The 8610-nt window shown below is 43.9% G+C and overlaps 1 non-coding gene across 1 annotated transcript; it reads right to left on the bottom strand.

The window, feature by feature from the left end:
* Positions 1-8212: 8212 nt before the first annotated feature.
* On the bottom strand, positions 8213-8284 carry Trnan-guu (transfer RNA asparagine (anticodon GUU)). Its single transcript has one exon. It is a non-coding gene; the product is annotated as a tRNA-Asn (tRNA).
* Between the last annotated feature and the right edge of the window lie 326 nt (positions 8285-8610).

The raw sequence follows: 8610 nt of genomic DNA, 5'->3' as shown, positions 1-8610 counted from the left end.
GTTTATACAAGGGTGTGAAGACATCGTAAAAGTGTGAAGAAATCTTAATCTTCTTGGACAAGGTTTGATTAGTACAGTTTGATGCAAATAGGCGAGTCTGCGTACTTTTAAAAAATTAAAAAGGTTTCTATCCTTTCTGTATAAGGATTTGATTTTCATTGCTATCACTGTGTTCAAGTACAGAAGCACTCCTATCGACAATATGCGGAAATGCAGTCTTCAAGTCATGTCGACAATCGCGGTCTTGTGACTAAACTAACGGTGTATCGGACAAGACTAGTGGAAATCTTAACACTAGAACGCTACCCTTGACGTACATTATGTACTTTTCCATTTCCTTAGAATGATAATAACTATCCAATCATGAAGTAGCGTGTTACGTATATTACGTCCTTTATGTGCTGCAGATTTAGATCTGAGACAGTGGCGGCGGCACAGGGGGGGCAGGGGGGGCGGCTGCCCCCCCAAAAAGTATGGTGGGGGGGCGTCGCCCCCCCCAAAATCGAGCTGAAACCCTTGTGAATCTTTTCACTAACAGAGATTTTCTTAACTTAGCTTACTCTATCAGCACAATTTGCCTCTCAAAATGCAGGAAATAGCGTTTCAGCGGGTCAAGATTTCAAAATTTTCTCGACGTACGTTAGCATATTCCTGGATTGTTGTGCCGCCGGCATATATGTCGGGACGGCGTCGCCCCCCAAAGCTCAAGCTGAAACCCTTCTGTATTTGTTCAATCTATCAGCAAAATTCGCCTCTCAAAATTCAGGAAAATTTGAGGGCGTCAAGATTTCAAAATATTTCCGGAGGAGAACGTTGCCGCCGGCGAAAATTATGTCGGGAGGGCTCGAGGGCGTCGCACCCCAAAACTCAAGCTGAAACCCGTCTGTATTTTTTCACATATAGAGATGTCATTAACCTTTTTAGCTTACTTTGTCAGCAAAATTTGCCCCTCAAAATTCAGGAAACAGCGTTTCAATGGGTCAAAAATTTTAAAGTTTTCAATGTCGCGCTCCGGCGGAAAAATCATATGTCGGGAGGGCGTCGTCCCCCAAAACTCAAGCTGAAACCCTTCTGTATATTTTTTTTCACATATAGAGATGTCATTGAACTTAGATTACTTTACCATCAAAATTTGCCCCTCAGAATTCAGGAAATAGTGTTTCAATGGGTCAAGAATTCTAAATTTTCCTCTAGGAGTATGTCGTTCCTCATGCAAAAAAATATGTCGGGAGGGCGCCGTTCCCACAAAATCAAGCTGAAACCCTTCTGCATTTTTTTTTACAAATGGAGATGTCATGAAACTTAGCTTACTCTTCCAGCAAAATTTGCCCCTCAGAATGCAGGAAATAGCATTTCAGAGGGTCTAGATTTCAAAATTTCCCGGGGGAGCATACCCCCGGACCCCCCTAGTATTGTCGCGCCTTCGGCGCGACGCCTCGCGCCTTCGGCGCTCGTCTTAGTGACATTTCATCTCAGATTATCTCGCCCCCCCATTCAAAATTTCGTGCCGCCGCCTCTGTGAGAAATGAAACGTGGTTTTCAACTAAAAAGCAATATAAAATGTAAGTCGACCGCCTTCGCTTGTCAAACAGCCACATATGCAAAGTGGTTGCGGAAATGACCTGTGCTTTATGGTCCGTGTTACAGATAGGATGTACTACTTTAGAGTTTCTTTTATCCCTACCATAAAACATGACATGATGCAAATAATTAGTGGAACGAAGTCGCTTATTTGGGTGTTTCGGGGCGTCCTTTAGACCCAGTTCTCATTCCCAGACTGAATGTCGTTCCTGCGCACGTGTCCAGGGTAGTATGACTCCATGACGTCATCCCCACCTGTCGTGCTGGTCACGTGGTTCTCACGTGGACATTGACCTTGCTGACGTCATCGAGGTCGTCGTCAACCTCCTGTCCGAACCAGGAGAAGCGAACCTTCTGGTTGGTCATGACGTCATCTCGGTGGCAGAACTGGCTGTTTTCCCGCCAATCAGCGTAGAGCACGGCGCATCTCATCTTCCTCCGCAGCCGGGGGCTCACGGGTACCTCCTGGGACAGGTGGCCGCTCTCGTACTCACTGTTAAGTTACCGAGTCTGGTGGTTAGGATCTTACGTGAATACATTTAAAAACGTTACCGGTCTAAGACAAGTTCAGATCACTCTTCTTCACTTGTCTATTGTCTTTTACATAAAGATAAAGCGTGAAAATTTTACGAACTTTGGAATCAGATAATCATCAAAGCTATAAAAAAGGCAGAGACGACGTCAAAATAAAGAGGTCGTGCTCTCAGTTCAAATAGTGCGAAATTTTAAAATACGTGCAGGAACAAGTTGTAACATAATAAAGTTTACTTCCCTCATAATATATTTTACTACTATAACGTTACATACTAATGAAATATACATATATATATAAACTTACAAATCTCCCTCGGAGAAGAACTCTTCCAGGCTGATCTCAGTGTCCGTCTTGTCTGTGACGTGAGTCGTGGATCCGATCACCTCTCGTGCAGCGCCGCTGAAATCGTACCGGATGGGACACGCTGTGACTGTGATGACTTCTACCTCTGTGAAGTCAACGTGCCGAGGACGCGCCTCTCCTGACCTGCTCCTGACGTCATCTTCGGTGTCTTCCCCGTTGGCGGCGTCGAGCAGATCGCAGGTGTTAGTGACGTCAGAGGTGACGTCATCCCCGCAGAAGTCGTGGTCCTTCCCGACGTTCCCCTCGGAGCTTTGGCCCCCTCCAAGAGGACACGCGGAAGAAGACTTCTGGTCGCTGACGTCAGAGTTGGACGTCATCAGCTCCCTAACAGGCCCCTGGTCATTATCACACGCGGTGACGTCATTTTCAGACGACACGTCAACTTCGTCGCGGTCTGTCCTCTCCTCTGTGCCTAGACAAACAGACAACCAAGTTATAGATATACCGACTTGCGAGCCAACCAACCAGTCCAAGAAAAAAGAAAAACAGTGCTACACGTTCTTGTGCCAATACAGACAGAAAGCCAGTTGACAGGCAAATTTGTAAACATACATAATGTCTAAGTACCTTATTGCAGCTCTATACAAAAGACAAAGAAGCAGTAATAACTCTGCGCTCTGTCGTATACCCCTCACCCAGCCCAAACAAAAGTATGAAGTTCCTTTCTCAGACTTGTGCAGAGTGGAAGTCGTTGTCATAAAATACGACAGGCACCTTTTGTAAACTATACTTGAGGTGAAACTCCAGTGCCTTCGAATTCGCATTACAAGTTACTCTTTGATGTCTTTGTGATATGGACACAACCACCACCGAACAATCCCCAGGCCAGCTATACAAGTGGACAAATATAGCGCATAGGTCGATGAAGGTTAGACATCCGGGTAAAAAGATTTTTAACAGTACGCTAGGTACAGGTTACTTAAGCAACTTGATAGATTTGGAAACGGTCAGACGTTTCCGGCAGCTAACACTTCCTTTCAATAATAAAAGACCTTTATTGTACATTTGTGCTTAAACAAGCTAAGTACAGGTCATGGTGATAAGCAAAGGAATACATACAGTGGTGATAATGCAAGGTAATAGAGTGTGATAACTTACTATGTCTAACAGGACTAATCTATACTTGTCTACTATTTGCAGGTTCGACTTCTTCTCACCTCTTAAGTAGATGTATGTACTATGGAGCTCGTAATACATGGTTTGTTCAGTTTCATAATAAATAGGAATTTTTCAATGCTGTTTATATATCTAAAACTAGGGAACTTCTGTTGTATATAATTATAAAGGATACTTCTCTCATCGTTGTATAATGTACATTCCACAACAAGATGACTTTCGTCCTCAATTCTATCTAAATTACAATATTGACAAATTCTTTCTTGCAGAGGAATGTGGTTGTGCCTGCCCTTTTCAATGTTTAGTTTGTGTGAACTTATCCGAAGCTTTGTAATGGTTGTTCTGTGTCGAGAGTTTGTAATGTTTAGATATTTCTCCTCGTGGTATTTTTAAATAATCTGTACGTTCGCAATTTGTTGTTGTTTCGCATTTCTGTTGTATAATGTTGGAAATACATACGTTGGTGAATGGATGGAATAATCCGAGAAGCAAAACAAAAGTCTGGGGTGAATGCCAGACAATGTATCACTGGCAGTGGTAGCTACCTGAAACGTCTGACCGTTTCTAAACCTATCAAGGTACATTTCGTAGATACGGCGCATATAGACTGAACGATTCGTTATGGCCTCACCAACACTTGATCGCTCGCCTCTCTCGTTCATAGCATCGTCGAACACCTCCTTGGTGTCTCCGCCATCTACGACGTCTCCAGACGCCTTCTTGATCTTGACGGGAGCTTCACGGACGTCTTCCGCAGTAGACAGCGCCTTGTCGCGCATCTTCACGGGACCGACAGCCGTCGGTGTCTCGTCCGAGACATCCCGTGGGCACTTGAAGGCTTTTCCGGCAGAAGTAGTCTTGTCAGTAGACCTACCAAAGTGGGCGAAGACTTGTTGGTCTTTCTGGCTACCTCTACTAGCCTCGATTCCGGCCACTTTCCTGTCGGCCTTGTCGTTCTTTTTCAGAGGAATGTTAACGCTGCTTAACATCACCCCGGCCGGGGTCTGTGGCGCCTGCGGTCCCAGGTTCAGGCCCGCGTACTGACTGGCGTCGGACGGGACGTAGTGAACAGGTGGTACATTGGACGGTGTGTGTGTGGTCTGCTGAGCCTTTTTCTGCTGATAGATGTAACAAACAAAGGTGTTACATAGTTAAAGGAAGACGTACAGTCTAACGTATACGTACTCCTAACGTACCATGACCTATTTAAGTGCAGGGGCAGTTTAGGTCCAGTTTGGGTCATGTCCACATGTCCAAGCCTGTTCTCATGAGCAGTAAAGAACGTCATAAGTACGATCCATAGCCACATCTCTCTTGTATACAAAACAATGAAAATGTTTACGTACATACTCGCACGGCGTTAAACAGGCGGAGAAAAACTTACAGACCATGCATTTTTCTTGTTAGAAGAGCTGATATTTCTGTCCATTAACATTTGGCTCAGTCCGCGCGGTTTTAAGATAAATAACGTTTTGAATAAATCGAACGTTAATTGGCCATGTTACGTTAGATGATATCAGATGTTACGTTAGATGATATCAGATGTACTGTTGAAAAAAATTTAACGTTTGAAATGCAAGGTATAAAGTTTATAAAGGCTAGAATGTTTAAGGACGACGTTCTGGAACAGACAGTCTTGTTCAGTTACGAACAATGCCGTTGTCTTTTTAGTTTGATGAGGTGAAAAGTATCGAAATTCTCACCTCAAACAGCCCGGCAGTGACCAGAAGGCCCGCCCCGATGAATAGCCCCAGGTCAAGCCCGCTCCAGGCCCCATGGCCGGTCCTGTACGGCATGTCCGGGCACAGGCAGTTCTGCTTTGAACCGCTAGGGCGAGGTGGTGAAGTGTGCACGAGCGCCATACCTGGGTCGCAAAAATGATAAAGAATTTGTCAAAAAGAAATAAAAAGCAAGACGAAACTTTAAGGGGCTTTGGTTCAAGCTATCTTATTTTCAATGTGTTCACATCATCAGCAATCAAGTGACAGCGTGGTGCCTTCTTGACTAAGTGTTAGTGTTTGGTTCCAGCTTAACCAGTTGCAAAATAAAAAGGAATCGCAACACGATAGAATAGATATCTAGACGATTGACACAGTGCCAGTCTGGCGTTTTGTCAGGCTAAAAAGCAAGCAATACATAGACTGATTCTGAGCTAAGTAGTGCGAGTATAAAGTTGAACAATTTAGTATCATTGACAATTGCCACGCTGATAATCCCTTGTGGAATCCCAAAGTGGCCAAACTACATCAGGGATGAAAGAACTAAAGCTGGAAACAGACGACACCTAGACATCCTTACCTGCGGCAGAACGTGTGTACGTGGATAGTGCAGTTCTGGGACAGATCCGCAAGGCGGCGGAAAGCACCGTCCTGGCGGTCTGCATCCTCCCGCTGGATATTTCGATACAAACACGTCTAGTTCAAGACTTTCTGGTCTTGAACTAAACGAAATTATGTTTCTCACGGAAACTGTAACTTGTCAATGACAACTTTCAAGCGAAACATCGACCAGGTTGTCACAAAGACGCTGTTTTGGCGTGTGGTCTCGCAGTAGGAAACAGCACGTCTTGCTGCTTCTCTTGTGGAACGTTTGTCACTTGCATTGGTGAACAACAACAAACCTGTTGTTATCTGGAACAACCTTCTATGACGCTTCTATGGCACTTATGATTGTGAGGTTGTTTCCGGTTAGTTGACGGACTTCCGGTGTTCTAGAACGTTATAAATTATACAGTGGATACTGAGACAGTTGGTGTTGGCGAGGGTCAAAAATTTATACAGACCATCGAAACCTTGTATCAAAAATCACTTCCGACGCAGCATTGATGCGGGATGCGGGATAAAACCGAATCTTTTTTAATAGGCTTTGTGCGATTTGTTGTCTTTTTAGTCATACTTGACGTGTGTACGCTTTACTTACATCACTTATTCACTGCCCCAAGAGGTATCCACCACTCAAAAATTATGACCATAGCTCTTGTAAGAAATGTGACCACAAATTTTCAGCGGATTTATAAACTTTCTTCATTCATTATGCAAACTAGCTCCTAATTTGCATAACTAATATTCAATTATGTTAAGCATGAACTAACCTATCTAACGTTTATCTAAAATTACATGACATAAATTATGACGATCCGTCAACTCTAGTTATTCCCCTCCAAAAGTAACAACAATAAGTGTGGCAATTAAAAATTATTGCCATAGCGAAGGTGTCTGGGTTGATCGTACTTCATTGTAAGGAAAGTGGTACGTAGCACTCTAAAGTCTGCCATAATATTTGTTCAAAACGTACTTAGAAATTAGAAATGCATCTGTCAAGCAGATATAGTAAGGCACCATAACTTGATGAGTTCCAAGCAGATATCGAAAGACCGGAGCACACTCCCGGTGTAGTGTCTTTCTTTGCCATTTTTGGATGGGTGGAACGAGAATCTAGGCCAGAAGTTTAGAAATTCGGTTTGCTGGGGCTCCTATGATCGTTTTGATTGTTATTCTAGCTCTGTAGGATGTGTTTTCGAGGAGTTACTGTTGTTTTTCCGACAGTCCGCACCCCTCCACGTAAAGCGTTCAGTGTAGACTGCCCAAGTGGTAACCAAGTTCTTTATCGTTCTGTTAAAAAACTTTGCCTTTCTATATATGCCTGGATCTCCTCAAGTTTTGATGTTCACAGAGGTTTTTTTGGTGGAAGGCATGATGTTCAGCACGTTTTTGTGATAATACTGTAGATCAACTGGAGTAGGTTGAAAACCCTTTTCAAAGCTAGAATACTGACACACTCCCACCAGTACGACATCGGACACCACGTAATTAAGTAGGACCTGCGTGCCGGGATGTCAAACCTACTAATAAGGTACAGAGTTACAGGCGGGCGTTCCCCAGGGTTTGCGCGGGCGGATTGCAGAAATTCTTGTGGAATTCTGGGAATTCTTGCATATCGGGCGTAAAGTATACTATTAAGCTCGCTCCTAAAGCTTCGCTAAAAATGCCAACTGCAGTTCCAAACAAGCTGCTAGGAGGCTCCAACTTACACCACTTACTCTTAGTCTCAGAAGCTATGTACTACTCGAAAATCATGAACTTGGTGCCTCAAGATAATTTAACCTCAAACTTTGAAACCCCGCTGCAGTACGTTAGGTATCCGCTAGGAGATCCATTGTCAAATTTGACCTTCCTCTTTTAGATCCCTAACTGTCCACTAAATATCATGCTCCTTGGGTTATGTTGTCTAACACACAGACACGACCTGCTGTAGTACTGTAGGAAAAGGTGAACCATTTTCGAACTTGACCTCCGCGCTTACAGCCGCTACTCACCTACCAAAAATCATTAAGATCCATCAACATTTCCTACAGTGTTGATGTCTACATACAAACACACACAGAGACATGTAAAGTCTGCTGCAGTACTGTAGGAAAATGCCAGGTAAACCATTTTCGAACTTGACCTTCGTTTCTACAACCGCTACTGACCTACCCAAAATCGCAAAGATCCATTCACAGTTTCTCGAGTTATGGTCTTAACTTAACATACATACAAACCCACCCAACAGCTGGCGAAACTGAAAACATAACCTTGTCGGCGAAGGTAATCAATTCAGTTGTAAAAGAGTATGCTACGTCCCTGGGTGGGCTTGAACCACCAACCTTTCGGTTAACAGCTGAACGCGCTAGCCGATTGCGCCACAGACCTTGATGCTGTTCTGATATATGCCTCCCTATGTCGTGTCCTGGGGCCCAGTCGCGTTCATCGTACCAAGAAGGTTTCAATCAGCAAAAACTTGACTTTCTTGGTCGTACTATATTTTTACAACGCTATAACAGAACTATAGCCTGAGTACCATCCTCCGTAGTAACCGCTGGCTCAATCTGGCTGGATCAATGGTAAGCAAGCGAAAACATTATTTAGCCAGCGGTTACTACGGAGTATGGTAATCAGGCTAGACAGAACTGACTGACCGCTGAAAAGATTACGGCAAACCTTTTCCGCCATGAATTTGTTGGACACATCCATAAC

Source organism: Branchiostoma lanceolatum, chromosome 13 (genome assembly GCF_035083965.1).
Source record: "Branchiostoma lanceolatum isolate klBraLanc5 chromosome 13, klBraLanc5.hap2, whole genome shotgun sequence".
NCBI lineage: Eukaryota > Metazoa > Chordata > Leptocardii > Amphioxiformes > Branchiostomatidae > Branchiostoma > Branchiostoma lanceolatum.
This window is presented reverse-complemented; position numbering and strand designations above follow the sequence as displayed.